The sequence below is a fragment of the Doryrhamphus excisus genome, linkage group LG22 (genome assembly GCF_037039965.1).
Source record: "Doryrhamphus excisus strain RoL-2023G ecotype Guam linkage group LG22, RoL_Dexc_Guam_v1.1, whole genome shotgun sequence".
In the NCBI taxonomy this organism is placed as follows: Eukaryota; Metazoa; Chordata; class Actinopteri; order Syngnathiformes; family Syngnathidae; genus Doryrhamphus; species Doryrhamphus excisus.
In genome coordinates this window covers 9,621,686-9,646,011 of record NC_136378.1, presented here as the reverse complement: position 1 = coordinate 9,646,011, position 24,326 = coordinate 9,621,686, and the positions used below count along the sequence as shown (strand labels likewise).

At 40.1% G+C, this 24,326-nt stretch overlaps 1 protein-coding gene across 1 annotated transcript in view; it reads right to left on the bottom strand.

Moving 5' to 3' along the window:
* Positions 1 to 535: 535 nt before the first annotated feature.
* Positions 536 to 24,326, bottom strand: part of dctn4 (dynactin 4) — a 45,369-nt gene continuing 21,578 nt past the window's right edge. Inside the window, exons 15-17 of the mRNA XM_058063130.2 lie at positions 19,944 to 20,978; positions 12,977 to 13,083; positions 536 to 1,203 (exon numbers count right to left, since the gene is read on the bottom strand). The gene's annotated coding sequence lies outside the window, so the exon portion shown is untranslated. The remainder of the gene's footprint in view (positions 1,204 to 12,976; positions 13,084 to 19,943; positions 20,979 to 24,326) is intronic.

Genomic DNA, 24,326 nt, shown 5'->3' with positions numbered 1-24,326 from the left:
GGTGTACCCCGCCTCTTGCCCTAAGACAGCTGGGATAGGCTCCAGCACCCTCTGCGACTCTCGTGAGGATAAGCGGTAGAAAATGAATGAATGAATGAATTATTTTTTAAATGGGCGGCACGGCGGTCGAGTGGTTAGCGCACAGACCTCACAGCTAGGAGACCAGGGTTCAATTCCACCATTTCATGCTAGGTTAATTAGCGACTCCAAATTGTCCATAGGTATGACTGTATGTATGATTGAGTGTGAATGGTTGTTTGTCTATATGTGCCTTGTGATTGGCTGGCCACCAGTCCAGGGTGTACCCCGCCTCTCGCCCCAAGACAGCTGGGATAGGCTCCAGCACCCCTGCGACTCTCGTGAGGATAAGCGGTAGAAAATGAATGAATAAATTATTTTTAAAATTACTTATATTATTTTTTTTTTTTAAGCCGGGTGCCTTGTGAGCATTTTCTACAGACAAATACACTCCTATCATTTCTGTGTGAAAGGGTGTTACTGGTGATTTTAGAGACATTTTAACAGCCGTTGCTCACCTGATGGATGGCGTCGCAAAGGTGTGCACGCAATCCATCACCTGGAGGCTTCTAAAGGATCATCTTCTCTGCTTCTTCTCCTCCCTCATCACTTCTTTGCTCCTGCTATTTTTCTAACCTTATCCTTCTCATCTCCTCCCCTTGCTCACATATTGGCGGGCATAGATTGATTTCCCTTCAGTTTATTATCTGTTTTTTTTTTTCCTTTTGGTCCCACTTGAGAGGACTTGGACCTGGTTTCAACCAAATGGCCGTGTCTCCATCACCATTCCTGTGTGTTGACCCAGCCTCTCCCGACATGTTTGTGTATGTTAGACTCCGTGCAGCTGGGAGCAGCCATTAGCGGCGGCGTCTGACTTTTTCTTCCCCTCCCTCTTTAGCGAGCGTCCTGCTTCGCCGGTGTTGTGGCGTGACTCTGTGAAGGGCAGCTGTGTGGGAGAGCAGGGAGCTGAGGGGAAATGTTAGCGCCCATTCCATCGGAAGAGGGGTTCTTGCTACAAAGAGAGCGGCATGGAATTTCCGAAGCGATCTGGTTTGCATTGCTTCTCAAGTCAGATCCGTTCTCGTTGCTACGCCTGAAGTTATTAGACATCGTTTCCTACAAGGCCCGGGTCTGGATTGATTGGAATCATACACGGGCCGTGCTCTGCCGACCCTGGCTGCGTCCCTGTGGATGTAATAGGATACAGTGACCGGTTTGTTCAAAGGAAAAGTTTCATCCAAACACACAGACGGCAAGGAAAAGGAATGATTCAGCACACTGGTAGATGTTTCACCATGATTAGCGATGATATGAGATCGGAATCAGTTTGGAATACGATATGCATCTAACACTAATTCATTTACTGTAAAACTTATTTTTCAGTTTCCTGTGTTTATTTTCAGTGGAATGGACGTGTGTATTTCATATACTGTAGAACAGGGGACTCGAACTCAATTTACCTGGGGGCCACTGGAGCTAGGGTCTGGGCTAGGCTGGGTCGCATCAGGTTTTCCTAAAAAAAACAGAAAAATATACAAACTTTTTCAGTGTTTTGGTTCCAATTTTCTACAATAAAAGCTCTGATAAAACATTCCACTGTTCTCAAATATCTTAATTTTTATTTTTCAGCACAAAATAAGATGAAAAATAAATAAACAAATCAAGAATAAATCAATCAGTAATAAATAAATATAATAATAATAATAAAAACTTAAGAAACCACATATAGTTGGTGGGTGGACAAATTATTTTTTTCAGATTAAAATGAACAAAGCATTATTAGAGCCCTGTAGACATGACAAAACACGACTATAGTCACATTTATACTCTTTTTATTTACAACATATTGCGCAACTGCAGGGTCTTGAGACACATGCTAACTCGCAAACTAGAGAGCTAGCGACCTAAACGGTAGCCTTCAAGTTATTTCCTTTAAACTTAAAAGCAAAAAATTTACCACTTCCACACGGATAGTGAGGATAACTATTAACAGTTATTTAACATGAACATTAATCAAACGTAATAATTTTTTCTGGGTACATGATACCATACAGCATCCATATCAAAAACGTACCACTTCCACACAGATAGGGAGGATAACTATTAACAGTTATTTAACCTTTAACATGAACATTAATCAAATGTAATAATTTTTTCTGGGTACATGATACCATACAGCATCCATATCAAACTTGCGCGGGCCGCACTAACATTAAACTTTCATATCAAGGCGGGGGCCTCAAACTAGTGTCCTGCGGGCCACAATTGGCCCGCGGGCCGTGTGTTTGACAGCTATAATAACAGCTCCGATGATGAGGTCGTGAATTTCTGACGCGGATGTCATATCAATATCATATTTTGGAATCTTATGCAGTGATTTAACAAATCCAAAGTAAATTCAATGAATTGTACATAGAATCACCGAACACAGATTGTAGGCATCATTGCAAGGTTTATAGTGTCTTTCTGTGTAAATATCTCATGTTACAGATTGGGTGGGTGGGGCTTCTATTCAGATGTGCTCAAGTGTCCGGAAATCGCAGTATATGTTTACATGTGACCAGGGTTCAATTCCACCCTTCACCCTCGGCCATCTCTGTGGGGAGTTTGCATGTTCTTAATCTTAAATAGCCAAAAACTTACCACTTCCACAGGGATAGTGAGGATAACTATTAACAGTTATTTAACCTTTAACATGAACATTAATCAAACGTAATATTTTTTTCTGGGTACATGATACCATACAGCATCCATATCAAAAACTTACCACTTCCACACGGATAGTGAGGATAACTATTAACAGTTATTTAACCTTTAACATGAACATTAATCAAACGTAATATTTTTTTCTGGGTACATGATACCATACAGCATCCATATCAAACATTAAACTTTCATATCAAGGCGGGGGCCTCAAACTAGTGTCCTGCGGGCCACATTTGGCCCGCGGGCCGCATGTTTGAGACCCCTGCCATAAATAAAGCCATTACCGAGCATGGCTGCAAACCACATTTACACTTTAACGTTCATCTCCTGGTAAATCTTGATTGCGTTCTGCAGCGTTCATTGTCTTAACAAGAGGCTCGCTTTGTCGGGACAATAATTCCCGCCTTGTTTCCACCCATCTGCTGAGAGGCCCAGCGACTCAGCAGAAAGGCATTTCCATGGGAATGGTCTGAACCAAACGGAAGCAGGAGTGCTGTCACATGCAATCATTCATATGTTTGCGCATAACACGCACAGATATTTCCATGGTTTTAATGTTAGAGCCGCATTTGAATGCATCGTGTTCATCATGTTGCAACTAAAACTCTTAATACCGAATGAGCAGTTTGTTGCATAGTGGCGCACAAACCTCGGCGCTGTCACACCTCATAACAATCCAACATCCCACAGGAGATATTCATGAAGCCGCACGCATGTAATAGGTGCTGCTGCATTCTTCTTACATGGAAACAATGAACCGAAAGGCAACATCTGCTGTTTGTTTGATTTGGCTCCTGGGGCCATGTGAACACTGATGAGTGTGGTTTTAAAGTGGATAACATCATGTATTATGTATTACATTGAAATGTGATGAAAAACAGACATGCTCGGAGTGAACAAAACAGCCATTTTGTCCGTGACTCCGTCCTGAGATTCCAAATAAATCCGTCATATCGGAACAGTACTGGGGCCCAGATATTAAAAAGGAGGTGTTGGAACGTCTCAGGTCGGAATGCTGCCTTTGAAATTGGCGTTCGCGTCGGAAATTATACAAGTAGAACGTCTGTTCCAAGGTTAAACCATCATAAAAGCTTTTTAACTGTACGCTAGGGCCGTCCGATAATATCGTCCACCCGACATTGGCGTAAAAATGATCTATCGGCTCACACGGCATCGTTTTTTTTTCCCCCCCGGTAATGATAAATGAAGTTAAAAGGGACGTATTATCATATTTTGGCACTTCGTATTGAGTTGTGGACTCCTACCAGCACATAAAGCTGTCTAGTTCTTCCAGAATCTGCACCTATTCCAACTGTATTTCTTTGGATTTTGTGCTTCCCTGGAAAACAGTTAATTTGAGCTATTTCACAATGCAGTAATTGGGATACACAGACAGTATTTTGACTGTAAAAAAAACTATTACATATTATCATCAGTGTACTGTATGTGTTAATGTATGATCACAGCGTGTATATCAAACGATGCAATGTTGTTGTTTTTTTTTTTTTTTACAGGGCTTCATATTCAAAATAGGTGTATCCCAATGACGGCATTGTAAGCTAGCTGAAATTAACTTGTTTTCTCGTGTTATAATGTACAGAAAATTGAAATAAATATATGTTCATGTTTCATATAAGGATTATGAATGATGGGCAATATTCCAAAAAAAGTGCGGTTCCCCTTTAAGGCAGGGGTGTCCAAGTGGCTTTTTGATGTACAGTATACTCCAAATATCTTGTGTAGTCTTTGTAAGTAATGTGGTTACTTTCATGGGATGTTCTGACCTGCTTTTTAACAATTAACACTTTCATTCCAGATTAGGGGGGTGAGTCAGTACTGTGTAGACTGGGATAATAACACATCTCAAACCCCCCCTCCCCCACACAAAAACACACACACACTTATGCACCCTTGCTTGCATTGCATCTGTAAGCAATTAAATTGATTGGTTCATACCTCCAGCCATCTGCCCCCCCCTTGCGTCTTTACTCCGAATTAAGAATCTACATTAGATATTTTCCATTCTGGGGGCTCGTATTTTTTTTCCAAGGACACTAGAAGCTTTGCTGCTTTTCTTTTCACCCCTTCGTTCGACATTTCTCAGGGTAAAATACGCCACCGGAGACGTGTTCAGTGTCAGCTGGGAATAACAATTACTGTAATAAGATTTACTTAGAAAAGTGGAAGTAATACAGCGGGAATTAAATATTCTTGTTAAGTGATGTTCAGTGTGGTAACAATGTGGCACCGTTATGGGTACGGATGGGGTGGGAAAATTCAATGGCGGCCATTTTTGGGAATATTATTGGGTTAAAGTTCTGATTATTATTATTATTATATTATTAATTTTGACACATTTCTGCAGGGGTACCACAGATAAATAAATACAATGTTATGATTATTTATATCCTGGGTAGATTTTGAGATAAAGTTATATTTTATTTCCCAAACATGAGAAATATTAAATTTTTCTACTCTGGTAAGACTGCACAAAAAAGGATAAAAAATGGTCAAAACATGCGCTCAGAGGGTGTTGACTGTTATTATTATTATTTTTCTGACAAATACGGCATATTTGCGCTGTAAATCTAATCTAAACAAGCAAGAGGACAAGACGGTAAAAAACATGGTTACTGTCTGTCATCATGGGGAACATGAGGTTCCGCCCCAAAAGGATGAAGAACTGGCGAGCCCGGCTGTAGAGAGACTACTATGAAAGTGGGTATTTTTCTATAAAACATATTTTAAAGGGGACCCTTTTTGACCCTTTGTATTAAGTTGTGGACTCCTTTAGAGCAGCTACACACAATAACCAGCATAGAAAACTTTTTTAGATTTTCCAGAATCTGCACCTATTCCAGCTTATTTCCTTGGATTTGTGCTTCCTGCCAAAACATTCATTCATTCATTTTCTACCGCTTTTCCTCACAAGGGTCGCGGGGGGTGCTGGAGCCTATCCCAGCTGTCTTTGGGCGAGAGGCGGGGTACACCCTGGACCGGTCGCCAGCCAATCACAGGGCACATATAGACAAACAACCATTCACACTCACATTCATACCTATGGACAATTTGGAGTCGCTAATTAACCTAGCATGTTTTTGGAATGTGGGAGGAAACCGGAGTACCCGGAGAAAATCCACATGCAAACTCCACACAGAGATGGCCGAGGGTGGACCTACCAAAACAGTCTGTTTTAATTTATTCCACCCATTCCGGGCATGCCCACTCCTCTGTGATTGGTCACACGCCCAAACTATAAACCATATAAGGAAGTCTTCACCTCTGTGACATCACAAAAGGTCAGATTTACCACGCCTTTTGAAACCGAGCGTTTTGAGCCATCCCAAACTTCTTTCAGGGCTCACTTCCAAATTTCCAAACCTCGTTTTCTGAAACTTTGGCATAGTTTGACACGAGAATACAACAATCTAACTACATTTATACATCAGAAAAGTGCAAAAAACACAATAGGTCCCAATTTGGCTTTGACTTTATGGAAAAAAAACATTGGGGAAGTATATCATATATTAATATTCAACCTAAATATATGGAGTTTTTTGCACTAGTTGACTCCGCCTCAAGCCCAAAGACAGCTGGGATAGGCTCCAGCCTGCCCACGACTCTCGTGAGGATATAGAAAATGGATGGATGGATAGTTTCGGTGAAAAAATGTCTTTGCAGATGAGCCTAATTAAGTCAGTGACCATTTGTCTAATCATTATAAATCTTGGAGGGTATCTGTATTCCATGTATGGAAGCGTGTCTTCCAAGGAATTTTGAGGGGCACTGCAAATATGAAAAAAATTCCGGTCGGGTGTCCTGAGTTTTGACTGTGTATTTTCGTTTGTTCCTGTAATTTTGTTTCATTGATGGAATGGAAGATCATTAAAAAAAAGTAAATTTCTGTGAGGTATTGAAGGATGTTTTTCCAAAATGGCTGTAGTAAGTATTCCAATTGTTGGTGTGAAGAGTCTCCACCGGGTGCTCCTCTTATCGCCATCAAGGGACAGGTGTAATGAGCTCCCACTGACCTGCACAGGATCCCATTACTTGGGAGATAAGTCAAGATAGAGGAAAGGAGGCATTATGCCATTAGAGGGGCAAAGTCAGTGAAGGCCAACAGATGGGTCATTGAGAAGCTACAGATGTCGCCAGAGGTTTTAGATGGTTATTTATGTCTCTGGTACAGGAGATGCGGAGAGAAAGGCAGTTTCTAAAAGGATCACTGAGCTGTTTTTCTGATTTGCACTCTGGAAAAGTCATTTTCTGAAATGAACTGTCATCTATGGTTAGCGTCACTTTTTATACATAATGATGAATAAATGTGTTGTTATTTTCTTTGCAATATGCAAGTAAGCACACGTTCTTCCTGCTATTCTTCACACATTTTATATACTGTCCACGTCTACATGTATTGAAAGTGGTTTGTAGAACAGAGCTTTGCAAACTCAAGGAAAAATTTCCTGCATGAAGGTCTCAGGAAACTTGATGATGCTCGGATGTTAAGGAAAGGAAAGTTTGACTCATTCTCAAGTGTTCACACGCGAAGTAAAGTTGTGAGAAAGGGAGATTCCCAGGTTTGATGGAAATGCACGAGTTGGCGATGGAAGTGGCGGACGTACACACACACACACACACACACATGCACAGACGTTTTGATGAATGGGAGGCAGCTTCTCACTTTTATCTCTTCTTTTGATTCTTCAGCATCAGAGCAATGTTCCTTTAAGTGGTTTTACATCACACACATTTTTTTTTATATTGGATGTGTATTTCTCACGCAAATCGCTTAAATCGCTTAAAATTAACAGGGTTCTTGCTTGGGCATCGAACACTGATTTTTGAAAATCTCATCACTCAGGGTTGCAGTCCCACTGTGATTCACTCATTCATTCATTTTCTACTGCTTATCCTCACAAAGGTCAAGGGGGTTGCTGGAGTCTATCCCAGCTGTCTTCTACACCCTGGTATTCCTCAAAAAACATGTTTTTGATATCATGCCATTCAGGTTGTTTTCTTGAAATATCTTCATAATTAAATTTTTTTTATCATTTCATATTCCAGGTATTCCTCAAAAAACATGATTTTGATATCATGGCATTCACATTTTTAACTTACCTTTTATACATTTTAAGAAATTTTTGTTTTTGTGTTACTACCCCAACCTTCCATAAGTGGGTCAAAAATGACTCAGTCAGGTTGTTTTCTTGAAATATCTTCATAATTAAAATTTTTTTATCATTTCATATTCCAGGTATTTCTCAAAAAACATATTTTTTATATCATGCCATTCACATTTTAAACTTACTTTTATGTAACACACAATGGATCCTCACATTTTCTATTGTTGTACGGGGTCATTTTCTTTTTCAAAGATGTAAAAAAGTGAAAAATTAAGATTTTTGTGTGGTCCTAAATATAATACTAAATATCATACGAGTGATTATTCCTAACCAAAAGGGCAAAATTGGCATAAAAACGCATTGATTCTCGTATGGGTCATTTTTGTAGGGTCCAGTCACTTGTGCATCTAAGGGTTAAATATTCCGATTCCGGATTGACAAGGAGCATTGTTGTTGTTAAATAGTTACCCTAATTATCAACAATACAAATTGCCTAATAATTGCGCACGCATGCTGCATTCACTGACCTCACTGCCAGCGATCAGCAGGGTTCACATTGTAAAATGTTCCCTCTGAACCACTACAAAGCAATGGAAAAAACCAAGTTATAGTACTTAACGTAGACTCCTGGCTGTTGTCGTGATGACAGATTCATGTACTTTTCCAACAAAGTAGTGTCAGTATGAAAAGACTGCGGTATTTCTGTCTACTTTTAATGACACCAAAAACTTTAAAATACCCACAAGAGGACAGAAAATAACACACAGGAGACAAAACAGTCTGTGTTTGAACTTGATGTGAACCACTTCCCGCTCATATCAATCACCTTGACTCCTCACCGAAAAATGTAAATGCTTTACATTATCTTAGCACCTCCAAAGTGGAGCTAGCGCCTATGACCCCGCAACACGAGAACAACGTGTGTGGTTGTTCAATGAGCCTCAGGTGTATTTTGTCTCTGACAGCAGACGTGTGGGAGAAGTGTTTTTCAACCTTTTTTGAGCCACGGCACGTTTTTTTTTTACATTGGAAAAATCTTGTGGCACACCACTAATGAAAAATGTTACAAAATTTCACCACGACCTCACATGTGCATCAATAAGTCAATCGGAGGAACAAGGCAGGTGTTGCTACACGGAACAATATTACATTGCTATGCCAGTCTTTACACCACAGACACTCCACAGTAGCCATGTTTTTACATGACCACTTTTTCTCTTTCCGAATGACCTTTCGGGAAACAATGGTATCCATAGAAAGGAATATTCCAATATCTTGTCTAGGGCATGCCCATTAAAACATAAACATCAACATCACGTGATACCGACTTCCCCTAGTTTTTCTTTCACTTGTTGGAATAATTCCGTATTGGCAGTTTTTCGTCTATCCCAGGGGTGGGCAAACTTTTTGACTCGCGGGCCGCATTGATATGACAAAATTTACGGGGGGGGGGGGCAGACTATATATTTTACACGTAACAGTCCACCTGGTATTATTGTATCTGTAAAATTGTCATGCAATCTGCTATTATTATTTATTATTTTATATTTATATTTAAATATTTTTAAAATAATAAAACATTATAATAATTACAATAAAATTAATATAATAATTATTATATTATTATTATGTAAAATATGCAAATATAACAATAATATTATATATAATTAATATAATAATTACCATTAGTATAATAATTATAATAATCATAATTGTTCGAATAATAATTATAATAATCTAATAATCTAATAATAATAATTATATTATTATTATTATTATGTGCTTGTGTCCCTTTTTTCAGGAGCACTTTGTAAACAACAGACCATGTCAAAAAACTAAATTGATAAAACCATCAAAAGGTTGGCTCAGGCCATGATGCCAGGTTGTATGTTGAGTTTAAATGAAATACTTTGGAAAGATTGGGCGGGCCGTATTCAAACACTTGGCGGGCCGGATGTGGCCCCCGGGCCGTAGTTTGCCCACCCCTGGTCTATCCAGCCTTGAAATTTAGTTTGAATCAAAAACAAACTTTGCTTAGTCCAGTGCCGATTGCTGGCCTCCATTTTTAAAAGTGAAGAACGTCCAGATCTGCGTGTTACGTCATATCTGAGCATGCGCTGAAACAACGCACCCGGGATCAATTTAAATTTAAACAGGAAAAGATCAAATTCAATCTTGATAATATTTTATAATTAAACTCAGGACATGTTTTATATAGATATATATATTTTATTTTTTAATAAAAGTGGACTTGCGAATAAAGTATAGAAGGGTTTAGATTCTGTTCCACAGATGGCGCTAATGCACACGAAAGCTGGTTGCCAACCGCCAATAAACAACAGAAGAAGAAAAACACCACGAAGAAGAACGCAGTCTGACAACTTTCCGTTTGAGCGGGTACAAGATACCTCAATCGGATTGGTTAAAGGAATATTCCTGTTCAATTCTTTCCGTTTGAGGAAATAAAATGCAATTGGAATATTTGGGTCCATGTATACTATTGACATAATACTTGCAAATGATGATTAATAAATGTTAATTATAAAAAGTGATATTGGATAATTCGGTTTAAATAGCAACTTCTTGGTCATGTCTGCAGGTGCTTTTACGCCACGCGGGCGCTTAGCGAGGAAAGAATGTCGAATGAATCTCAGCATTTATTCACGCAGCGTTCAGAGGTCGTGTCCTTTCCGTTTTAGGGTGAACTTGTTTGTTCTTAAACACCGCAGGCCATCCCACTTGTTTGCCTGTGGACGCCATCTGCTTAGCATATGAAGTGGAGATTAAAAAAAAAAAAAAAACTCTCCGCTGTGTGCAATGACCGATTAAGAAAAACATGTTTTTTTTCACCTTGATGCAATTTTTGTAATGGAAAATCAAAGTCTACCCCCTCATCCACTACTGTTAGCATGCAGCCACCCACCTCGATGCATACCGCTGGGGAACTTTCTGTGCTTGGAAACGCAAGCAGGCCGTATCAAAACAGACAACAGAGGCTCTTTTTTAGGCCGCCTGCGAGCTTGTTTTCCAAGCCAGTGCTGTGCCGTGACGGAGAAAAAGGAAGCCGAGTACATTTCATGCAAAAATCCTCAGCATCCATTGTCTCCCTTGTGTGGACGCCATTGCCTGCAGCTGTCTTCACGACTGCTCTTCCAGGCAAATGAAGGCATTCCACACTGCAGTGACTTGTGCTGGAAACAAGCTTCAACAGGCTTTCAAAGTGCTCCTTTCATTTTATTATGTTTTTACCTTCTTTTTTTGACAACTTGGACAAAATATATGGACACCTTGCCATTGCATGGAAGTGTCGAGAGTGTCTTGCTGTAAGGTAGGGGTCTAAAAAACTCTAAAACTCAAACATCAGCCTGCGAAACCTGGACAGACAAAGATAGCTAAGAAATATACAAGTACCAATAAGGGTTTCAAATAAACAAAACATTTCAAAGCTGATTAATTCAAATTCTTGTCCACCAGAAGGAGCCAGAGGAAGGGTAAAAAAAAAGGTTCTCCTCCCATTCCATGTGGAAGTGGTAAGTTTTTGGCTTCATTGGGTTCAGAAGAAATACATTTGAGGTTAACTGATTAGCTCACTAGCTAGTGTTATAGAGTTATAAAGACACTTGCTAGGTAAAGTAAGCGCAAGCTGATCTCACAGTGAGCTTGTCACGTAGTGAAGACCCACAAGATTACAAACAACGCTAAACTCATCACACAGCAACTTAACAGACAAAGATAGCTAAGAAATATACGTACAAGTACCAATAAGGGTTTCAAATAAAGAAAACATTTCAAAGCTGATTAATTCAAATTCTTGTCCACCAGAGGAGCCAGAGGAAGGGTAAAAAAGGTTCTCCTCCCATTCCATGTGGAAGTGGTAAGTTTTTGGCTTCTTTGGGTTCAGAAGAAATACATTTGAGGTTAACTGATTAGCTCACTAGCTAGTGTTACAGAGTTATAAAGACACTTGCTAGGTAGGGTAAGCGCAAGCTGATCTCACAGTGAGCTTGTCATGTAGTGAAGACCCACAAGATTACAAAGAACGCTAAACTCATCACACGGCAACTCAACAGACAAAGATAGCTAAGAAATAACCAAGTACCAATAAGGGTTTCAAATAAACAAAACATTTCAAAGCTGATTCATTCAAATTCCTGTCCACCAGAGGGAGCCAGAGGAGTCAGAGGAAGGGTAAAAAAAAAGGTTCTCCTCCCATTCCATGTGGAAGTGGTAAGTTTTTGGCTTCTTTGGGTTCAGAAGAAATACATTTGAGGTTAACTGATTAGCTCACTAGCTAGTGTTATGGCTTTACACCAGGGGTCTCAAACTCAATTTACCTGGGGGCCTCTAAGCACACAAAGCATTATTAGAGCCCTGTAGACATGACAAAACACGACTATAGTCACATTTATACTCTTTTTATTTACAACATATTGCGCAACTGCAGGGTCTTGAGACACATGCTAACTCGCAAACTAGAGAGCTAGCGAACTAAACGGTAGCCTTCAAGTTATTTCCTTTAAACTTAAAAGCAAAAAATTTACCACTTCCACACGGATAGTGAGGATAACTATTAACAATTATTTAACCTTTAACATGAACATTAATCAAACGTAATAATTTTTTCTGAGTACATGATACCATACAGCCTCCGTATCAAAAACTTACCACTTCCACACGGATAGGGAGGATAACTATTAACAGTTATTTAACCTTTAACATGAACATTAATCAAACGTAATAATTTTTTCTGGGTACATGATACCATACAGCATCCATATCAAAAACTTACCACTTCCACACGGATAGAGAGGATAACTATTAACAGTTATTTAACCTTTAACATGAACATTAATGAAACGTAATAATTTTTTCTGAGTACATGATACCATACAGCATCCATATCAAAAACTTACCACTTCCACACGGATAGGGAGGATAACTATTAACAGTTATTTAACCTTTAACATGAACATTAATCAAACGTAATAATTTTTTCTGGGTACATGATACCATACAGCATCCATATCAAACTTGCGCGGGCCGCACTAACATTAAACTTTCAAACTAGTGTCCTGCGGGCCATATTTGGCCCGCGGGCCGCGTGTTTGAGACCCCTGCTTTCCACTGACCTTGCTTTGTGTCCTGGCTGGAACAGCAAAAAGGACCATCTTTAATTCCATACTCCTTTCTCCATCGTTAGGTTGTGTTTGTTTTGTCAAGAGTTCCATCCTCTTTCCTGCCAAAACAACAAATTCAACAGGTTATTTCAGAAAATGTAGCGGAATTAACTTGTCAAAAAGTAATCCCTGCACTAGAGTAGAATATTGTTTTGTATTTTCCCAGAGCGCTTTGCAGCATGATGGTTTTTTTTTTGTTTTTTTTTTTTAGGGGGAGTAAAATCACAGCTGGCGGGGATGTGTGGTTTTGTCTGTCTGCAAGCGTCACTAAGTCACCACATTAGGAACACAGTCCAAGGAGTAGCAGCTCAGTATCAAAATACTTTTTTTTTGCATATATATATATATATATATATATACAGCATGTCTCTATGTATACATATATAAGTTTTAAAGTGTCTTTTAAGTGGCTGTGTGGGTTTGCATTAAAAGATTGCCGGCTATGACTGTGTTTAGTCTACAGGGTACAAAGAGCACCAATAGTGAGGACTAAAGTAAAGCACTTTATGCTGTGGGCACATACACAATAGGCAGCATGCATGGGTGGATGCAGGGAAAAAAAAGAGGTTTGACACGGTTGTGTGATTTACTGTAACTAAGCTCGGTTATTTCAGCCAAAAATAACACTTGTTGAAGTCCTGAGTTATTACTTTTCAGCAAGTTGTTTTCCTAATAACGCTCCAAAATCGTGCAAATAAATCTAATTCTAGGAATGCAACGTTTTTAAGCTGGTTATATGTGCAATAACACACATCTTGAACCTCATTTAATTTAGTTTACATAACATTTTGTATATATTTACATATATATACACACACCGTCATTTCTAGTGCATAAGACACACCGGACGATAAGTTGCATAAAATAAGTTGCATATAAGGACCAGGAAGCTCTTTGACAGGCGCCAATCATCAGCTCATGACAAAGTTGTCAACCCATTGGAAACCGCAGGAGGTCATTACTCACGTCTGACTAATACAAAGAACACTAAACTCATCACACAGCAACTTAACAGGCAATAATAGCTAAGAAATATACAAGTACCAATATGGATTTCAAAGCTGATTAATTCAAATGCCTCTGTCCACCAGAGGGAGCCAGAGGCGAGGGTTAAAAAAAAAAGGTTCTCCTCCCATTCCATGTGGAAGTGGTAAGTTTTGGCTTCTTTGGGTCCAGAAGAAAAACATTTGAGGTTAACTGATTAGCTCACTAGATAGCGTTATAAAGTTGCTATAAAGTTTCCTGCATATTTAACAAAATATCAACATGCAAAACATGGTGTATCAATACTGTATCACAAGAAATAGCTTTACAAGTACAGGTGTGTGACTCCCACACAACCGACCTTGCAGTGTAGCAATATAGTACTGAGCATCCTGGACAATAATGTGTTGACCACAAAATTCCGTCTTTCCCTATTCCCGGTTGTCCTAAAGAACTATTGCTGGAGAATCTCTCTTTTTTCAGCACCAAAGAAGTGCATTATGTTTCTATAAACTTCTGTGTTTTATGACATTATTATTATTATTCCCCCACCCGTTCCCAATGAATAGTGTTTTAAGGGGCTTTGTCATATCATAAAATTCACCAAACTTGGCAGGAAAGTGTATGTTAGTGAGATTTACGTATTTTAGGGGTCCTAGACATGACTCCTCAAAAGTGATTTGCTAGTATGCATTAAAGAGTAAAAAAAAAACAACAAAAAAAGTCCCAGTTATGTTATAATATTTCATTTACTTGATGTGCATTGTTCAGTTATTAAACATTGGCACAGAAGGGTATATGCCTTGCAAACATTTCACAGCATTTCATAAATCTAACCGCAGGCTGTGATCAAGTTCTCAGTGGGGGTAAAATCAACGTGAAGCCAACGGTGTGTTTATTAGTTCACTGACTCTCTGAAGAATTGTAATTTGTTACCGTTATCACATTTCCTGCATTTCTTTTTGCTCAGACTCCTTAACGTTTCCCACCATTTTCCTTTGATTAGATGCACATCTGACTCCCATTAAAACTTCCACATACACGTCCAGAGGCTGCCTCGGAGCTGGTTGGATTCCCACCCTCCCCCCTTTTTTTTTCATGCAGTCAAGGCCAAGTTGAGTCCTCAACATAAAAGCTGGTTCTGACCTGTAGAAAACTTGTCGGTGGCTGAGATTACTGTCGAGCAGGGGTCTCAAACATGCGGCCCGCGGGCCAAATGTGGCCCGCAGGACACTAGTTTGAGGCCCCCGCCTTGATATGAAAGTATGGTATCATGTACCCAGAAAAAATTATTACGTTTGATTAATGTTCATGTTAAAGGTTAAATAACTGTTAATAGTTATCCTCACTATCCGTGTGGAAGTGGTAAATTTTTTGCTTTTAAGTTTAAAGGAAATAACTTGAAGGCTACCGTTTAGGTCGCTAGCTCTCTAGTTTGCGAGTTAGCATGTGTCTCAAGACCCTGCAGTTGCGCAATATGTTGTAAATAAAAAGAGTATAAATGTGACTATAGTCGTGTTTTGTCATGTCTACAGGGCTCTAATAATGCTTTGTTCATTTTAATCTGAAAAAAATAATTTGTCTACCCACCAACTATATGTGGTTTCTTAAGTTTTTATTATTTGGTGTTTTTTTTATGATTATTATATTTATTTTTTATTTTATTTATCTATTTTATTTTTTATCTTTATTCTTGATTTTTTATTTATTTTTTTCATCTTATTTTGTGTAGAAAAATAAAAAGTAAGATATTTGAGAACAGTGGAATGTTTTATCAGAGCTTTTATTGTAGAAAATTGGAACCAAAGCAAAGTTTTTTAAATTTTTTTGTTTTTAATAAATTTTAATAAAAAAATAAAGTTTTTTTTTTTGGAAAACCTGAGCTCCAGTGGCCCCCCAAGTAAATTGAGTTAGAGTCAACGCCACCGTTTTCTAATCACACACAGTCCACTCGTTCATCACTCCCTGTGGTTGAAGCTTCCAATATAAGCAAGTGTTTTATTCATGAATGTAACCTGCGCTATGCAGGGATACTGTTTGGAAAGCTTGCCTGTCTCTGGCTACTCAATGAAAATCCCCCGAATGTTGCTCAGCGTCTGGGAATGATGTTATAATGACACTTCCATTCCTTTTTGGCTTTGAGAAGTTCAAGTCCAAGCAGGGCAACATTTTCAACTTTCGACTTTTTTTTTCAACGTTCAACTTTTTTTTTTCGACTTTCAACTTTTTTTTTTTACGTCGAGCTTCAAAATGCACATTGGTACAGTCTGAAAGACCAGATATTCCATGGACTACCATGACCAGATCTAGTTCAGGATTCAATCTTCACATTCACGCCTGCAGACAATTTAGTGTCAGCACTGAAGCTTAAGTTTTCGGACTGTTGGAGGAACCTTCTTTCTTTGAGACAGATGTGTTTAACATATGCGCCCATTCCCATATATGCCTAATACGTAAATGTCACCCCGAGAGGTAAACTTAGTTATCATGTGTCCAAGACTTTAAAAGTCTTAAAGGGAAAAAGAAAAGCAAACATTTGTGCTTTGCAGTGGGCAGGGCTCACCAAAAGGCCACAAAAATAGACACGGACAAAGAAAGGCCGAGTGGGCGGCAGCTTGGCAAGGACAATAGGAAGTGATTTGCCTGATCTATGGATTCCAGAGAGGAAATGACACAGTGTGGAAAGCCTCAGAGGCCTTGAATCCCACAGACCATCGCGCCATGTGGGTCCAATCGCGAAGGAAACAATCATTCCTGTGGCGCAATGCCCGCCACTCCGCCCGCTCCGCCGCTCCGCCACTCTCACATTGGAGAAGAGGACAGAAAAATCAATAATCCGCATGCTTTGCACCTTTCCGCGAGTGACACCCATGACACATGGGGTGTTATTACTGTAACGTGTGGGCCGTGCAGGAATGTCCGGGTGGGGTCAGCAAAGAAAATGTGCATGTGTGCCACACACTGAGCAAGCAAACCTTCAGTCTCAGATGTTTCCTCAGTGAGTGGACTCACTCTGAGAAAAGTACAAAATAGGAAGAATCAAATAAATGTTACGGATTTAAAAATCCAAGCTACAGTAAAGTCTCGTTATATCGATATCGGTTATATCAAAGTACTGCTTATTACGATACTATTTTCATTTCCCGGCAAATTTCTAGTCTTTTATGATATAATTAGTTCCGTTAGTACGATACCCGGTTATTATGATAATCCGGTTACTACGATGCCCTTTTCATCTCCCGCCAGCCAATTTGGTCTGCTTATATCGATACAAAAGCAGCTTGAATCAATCTTTGCTTAAGGATTTCAATACCAAAAAAGAACACGGCGAACGGCTGCTTCCAGTCAACTTTATTTTTCACACTTCCACCACCAGAGCACAGCACACACACCGATTCCCGCACTTCCTGGTTCACAGGTCATGCTCAACCCGCCCCACATAGCTGGCCAAACACATGCCTGCAACAGAAGAATCAACTGACATAGCATACACACCTATTCCAACGAAGACACAAGCGTACAAATACATGTATTTAATTGTGTTGTATTTTTATCGCTTGCAATAATCACTGTTTTTCATATGTACATGCTGCCATTCGTGGTTTCTCTCGTGTGTATAGAACAATGTAGAGTGCATTATTGCCCACTTTTAATGCAGTTCGGCGCAGGATCGGATATATCAACAGTCCGGTTATATCGATATTTTTTCCGACTCCCGACAATATCGATATAACGAGACTTTACTGTACTATATTGTCGTCTCGTGTGCTAACATGGTGCCGCAATCACACAACTATGAGAGTGGTCTGTGTTCTTGGAGCCAAAAATGTCCATCTGCTGAGTTTAAAGGTTTTAAAACATTTGGATTCCTTTGAGGATTGATGAAAGCGAGGACGAGCACATGGCGCGTATTAGCATTGACACCCAGCTACCACATTTTATCATTGCAGATTCATCGCACTGACAGATCAGCTATTTCAGGTCATCCACCCCTGCCACAGCGGTACAAGCGTGTTGTAATTTGAACCTGTCACCGGAGCTTAATTGTTTGCTTTTTTGCCAGTAAACATAAATCAGTAGTCTGTGTCCTGCGTTCGTGTCTTTTCTTGAGCACGAAATGGTGATTACCCGATTGAAATGTTGGCGTTGGCTATAACCAGCCATGAAAATCATACTTAAACCAAACACACACAAAAATATCATATTAGGGGAGTCATTTTAGGAACTGTATCAAAAATTGCGCCTTGAATTACACATAAATGAAAGGTGAACCAGGCTGCACGGTGGTCGAGTGGTTAGCATGCAGATCTCACAACTAGGACACCAAGGGTACTCCGGTTTCCTCCCACATTCCAAAAAAATGCTAGGTTAATTAGCGACTCCAAATTGTCCATAGGTATGAATGTGAGTGTGAATGGTTGTTTGTCTATATGTGCCCTGTGATTGGCTGGCGACCAGTCCAGGGTGTAGAAGACAGCTGGGATAGGCTCCAGCACCCCTCCCGCGACCCTCGTGAGGATAAACCGCAGAAAATGAATGAATTAAAGGAGGGCGGCACGGTGGTCGCAGACCTCACAGCTAGGAGACCAGGGTTCAATTCCACCCTCGCCCATATCTGTGTGGAGTTTGCATGTTCTCCCCATGCATGCGTGGGTTTTCTCCGGGTACTCCGGTTTCCTCCCACATTCCAAAAACACGCTAGGTTAATTAGCGACTCCAAATTATCCATAGGTATGAATGTGAGTGTGAATGGTTGTTTGTCTATATGTGCCCTGTGATTGGCTGGCGACCAATCCAGGGTGTACACCACCTCTCGCTTGAAGACAGCTGGGATAGGCTCCAGCATACCTGCGACCCTCGTGAGGATAAAGGTAGAAAATGAAAGGAGAAGCCCTTGGTGATGGAGGTAAGGAAAAACTCCCTCTGAGAAACAAAACCTTGAACAGAGTGCAGGTTCTCCTTGACTGGTTGGGTTATGATAGTCTTTATCTTCAACCAAGGAACAGGGAGGCGTACGCCTGATAGCTATCAGACTATCAGTAGAAAGAGGTCAACTCGAACTATATGCTCTTGCAAAAAATTTTCAGTTCAATAAAATCCGTCCATTCCAAAAACATGCTAGGTTAATTAGCAACTCCAAATTGTCCATAGGTATGAACGTGAGTGTGAATGGTTGTTTGTCTATATGTGCCCTGTGATTGGCTGGCCACCAGTCCAGGGTGTACACCGCCTCTCGCTTGAAGACAGCTGGGATAGGCTCCAGCATACCCGTGACCCTTGTGAGGATAAAGGTAGAAAATGAAAGGTGAAGCCCTTGGTGACGGAGGCAAGGAAAAACTCCCTCTGGAAAACCGTAGAAATCGAACTCTATATGCTATTGCAAAAAGTTTTCAGTTCAATAAAATCCAAAGTCGTGTTCTTTAACTTGGACCCACCCATCTTTACCTTCGGTAACTAAACCTGTCAATCCTGGGAGATCCTTTAAGATCCTCTTGTTTTTCACTATATGGCCCTCCGTGGAAAAATCTTGGACTGTACCAACTTTTTATCACAAAAATATGTTACCAAAATTCTTATTATTAAGTTCCACAAAGGGCGGCGCGGCGGTCTAGTGGTTAGTGCGCAGACCTCACAGCTAGGAGACCAGGGTTCAATTCCCAGTTTGCATGTTCTCCCCGTGCTTGTGTGGGTTTTCTCCGGGTACTCCGGTTTCCTCCCACATTCCAAAAACATGCTAGGTTAATTAGCGACTCCAAATTGTCCATAGGTATGAATGTGAGTGTGAATGGTTGTTTGTCTATATGTGCCCTGTGATTGGCTGGCGACCAGTCCAGGGTATACCCCGCCTCTCGCCCGAAGACATGTGGGATAGGCTCCAGCACCCCCCACAACCCTCGTGAGGAAAAGCGGCAGAAAATGAATGAATGAAATTTACCTGATGTTGCGGTTGATATTGAGTCTCGGATGCGACTGTAGAATATGAATGAGACTGTACCATTTGTACTCTGCGGCAGGCAAGTTACTGCAACACAAGAGAAAAATATCTTATCCACACTTGTTTTTTTTTTTTTCAGACATTGAATGCATTCTTGGCAACCGAAACCGAAAACAAAAGCTCTAGCATTTCTGCACTTGACTGAGGTATTCATTAAAATGTCTTATTGTTATTCAAGTGCTTCTATTTAATATCAGTGCACTGAAAATGAAACGATACCATCTGTACACACAATCAATAGTAATATATTTATAATGAATGATGGGCCCGGTTGACTGGGTGGCTTGTTTTCCTAAGTTCCTGTTTCTCGAATGCTTGGCATTTCTCTCATGGTTTGCAAAGTGCTCGCGAGGTCCAAGTAAAACAAAGATGACGACGCCTACGATGGAGCCGTGCCTCAGCCCACCAGCCCGGCTATCTGCTAATCTGGGCCCAGATCCTGTCCAGACAATACCCTGCTTCCCCGCAGCTACACCAATCCAAACATGCGCCATTATATGGAAGCCGGGTGCGAAGGCTGAGGGACTAAAAACAAAGCAAAGTGAGAGGGTGATAGAAATAGAGCAGATGGCATCAATAGTGTTTTACTGCCAGAAAAAAAAATAAATAAAAAAACACTGGAATGAAAATCTGTCCGTGTTGTCTGTTCAGCCTACGAAATAAAGCAACCCGCTTTCACCCGCCTCTCCATTGTCGGTGTCACCTCACTGACATCATCATCTCCTCTCCACTGGACTCAAATAAAAACCATGCAGCGCCGTCTCCAGTCTCTGCGGACCAGTGCTCTGATGATGGTTGCCAGTCGGGGGCAGTGAACTCCGTCCTGCTCTGGTGCTCTCTGACGGAGTCTCCAAACCACCGAGGTCAAGTCCCAGCTGGGAATTTGAGGCCTGACAAAGCCAAGCTCTGTTTCTTTGATCCATACCACCAGGGGTCTCAAACTCAGTTTACCTGGGGGGCCACTGGAGCTAGGGTCTGGGCAAAAAAAAACCAAATAGAACTATAGTCTATAGTCACTATAGTGAACTATAGTCACAGTTATACTCTTTTTATTTACAACATATTGCGCAACTGCAGGGTCTTGAGACACATGCTAACTCGCAAACTAGAGAGCTAGCGACCTAAACGGTAGCCTTCAAGTTATTTCCTTTAAACTTAAATCGCCAAAAACTTACCACTTCCACACGGATAAGGAGGATAACTATTAACAGTTATTTAACCTTTAACTTGAACATTAATCAAACGTAATAATTTTTTCTGGGTACATGATACCATACAGCATCCATATCAAAAACTTACCACTTCCACACGGATAGAGAGGATAACTATTAACAGTTATTTAACCTTTAACATGAACATTAATCAAACGTAATAATTTTTTCTGGGTACATGATACCATACAGCATCCATATCAAAAACTTACCACTTCCACACGGATAGGGAGGATAACTATTAACAGTTATTTAACCTTTAACATGAACATTAATCAAACGTAATAATTTTTTCTGGGTACATGATACCATACAGCATCCATATCAAAAACTTACCACTTCCACACGGATAGGGAGGATAACTATTAACAGTTATTTAACCTTTAACATGAACATTAATCAAACGTAATAATTTTTTCTGGGTACATGATACCATACAGCATCCATATCAAAAACTTACCACTTCCACACAGATAGGGAGGATAACTATTAACAGTTATTTAACCTTTAACATGAACATTAATCAAACGTAATAATTTTTTCTGGGTACATGATACCATACAGCATCCATATCAAAAACTTACCACTTCCACACGGATAGGGAGGATAACTATTAACAGTTATTTAACCTTTAACATGAACATTAATCAAACGTAATAATTTTTTCTGGGTACATGATACCATACAGCATCCATATCAAAAACTTACCACTTCCACACAGATAGGGAGGATAACTATTAACAGTTATTTAACCTTTAACATGAACATTAATCAAATGTAATATTTTTTTCTGGGTACATGATACCATACAGCATCCATATCAAACTTGCGCGGGCCGCACTAACATTAAACTTTCAAACTAGTGTCCTGTGGGCCACATTTGGCCCGCGGCCTGTGTGTTTGAGACCCCTGCATACCACTGTGTTTTTTTTTTCTTTTTAGTTTTTACAGATGTGAGGAGAAAGCGGGCATAAAGCAGACCAACTTAACCGGACTCGAGGCACTAAATGTGCCTTTTAACAACAACAACCCGATGGAGCTTTTGTGTCTGCTTCCCGTCACCGCGCAGCCTTGCAAAGCATCACAAACAATACATCCAGACAGCCACTAACTGCCTGGTGGCCATTTCCATTACTGCTGCGGCACATTTTCGGATGTGGGGACAGCTGAGCCTGATACGTTGCCGTTGTTTACAGGGCAAGCGGCCAAGCGTCTTATCAGTCCTGATCTTGTCTTTTTCGGTTTGTGTCCCGAAACTTCACCGAAGTGGAGATTTGATATTGCTCAGGATGCTCAATGTTTCTGCAGGCATTCGCTAAAAAAAGTGAGAAAATGACTTTGAAACATACTTCAACAACACCGCGTGTATCACTGTGTCCTTTTCTAGTCACTAAAATGACTTATGGAGATCTATTATCGTTCAGCTTGATCAAGGCGTAACTTGTGCAAGAGGCAGCGCATCATAAATCTATTAGAAGGTGAAAACTGCATCCGATGTCCTCAAAGGAATTTGCATGAGCCAAGATACACATTTAATACAATGAAGTTATTAGTTATGTGACGCATCGCAAGGGGTGAGGTGACTGATGACCATGTGACATGTTGATTTGGCGTGGGCAGACAGCGGGTGTGTGGGTTCAAACAAGTGTGACACACTGTGGGGGTTTGTCAAAAGAGACGAATGAGGGCATCCGGCGCAAGAGAATAGGTGCGATGTCATTGTGTTGGACAGAGTGTATAACTCGGGTGTCACATCCTGGCCACTTGTGAGCCAGCGGGCATCAACAGGAGGATGTGTCGCCGGTATCCTCGACAACGCCCTTTTCCGCCTCCTCCTCGTCACTGAGGGCCAACCCATCTGTCATTTTGTCGAAACTATCAAGTAGTGTTACATAACGTGGGCTGTACTTTGGCGTCACAGCACCGTTGTTGTTTTTGACAGATTTATTTTTGTCAAAGGATAAAACATGGCACCTGAAGAACCCCTTAAATAAAGACTGAATTTGGATAAAAGAACACTTTCAGGGTTAATTCTGTGCTCTGGTGCATTCATCTGATTAATGTGTCAGTGTGCCAGACTTACAGTATGTACAATTATATACTGTATATACTGTTTCGGTCAACAGATAATATACAGTAGCAGAAAATGCATACCCAATAATGCACACATGGTTGTCATACAAGGAACTTTTAGCTTTTGATCCTTTTTCAATGAACTAAATGCTTCATGAGACACATTGTTGATTGTTTCCACTGCACGCTGAGGTCAGGTTATGTAAATGCAGCCCACGACGATGAAGTATTTGCTGGTGCTGCGGTCGGAACCGCTGCAGTCATTGTGGTGTATTATTTTTTCATTACAGCCTTGTGTGTACAAAGATAAATAAACCTATTATAAACGTTTTTTAGAACATAATGTCACTACCAAGCTTGGTTTCACGTCGCAGCTGTGTTTTGTTATTGAAGGCTTTTTAGTGTTCAGACTAACTATTAAACAAAGTTTAAAAAAAAAAAAAAGATTTCAGCAATCATTTTTTTAGTGCGGCATTTTCTCGAGGGACAACACAACCTTTTACACTGACGACTAAGTTATATCCAAGTTTCATTTCTATAGCACCGCTCCTTAGGGAAAATAAATGAAATGTCAGGAGTGAAGTGAGCTTTGTGAGATACTGTGCATTCTGTATCTGTGCCATAGTTCAAGTGTAATTTAGCAGCATATTCCCTAAACGCCATGTGAGGAGAATAAAATACACAAAGTCGTGCTGCATAGGTTGAAAAACATATTAAAACTGAAAACTGGTATAATAAGAAAGAATAAGACAGATATAGTGTTGGAAATCCTGCTGTGTTTTTTTTTTTTATATAGGGAGCTGTCATATCTTTTCTGAAGTGACAGATCATTTGCATGTTGGAATAAACGGTGACATTGTCAAAATAATGGAAAAAATGCCCTTCGGGTATTGTTGCAATGCAAGAAAAAAAAATAAAGTATCGGGGTGACAGCTGTGTAAGTTATGAGACACGGGAGAATATAAACAAGCTGAAATAGACACCTCACACTGAAGGTGTGTCGTCTTACAAAGCTGATTAAGTTTAAAACAAGCAAAGA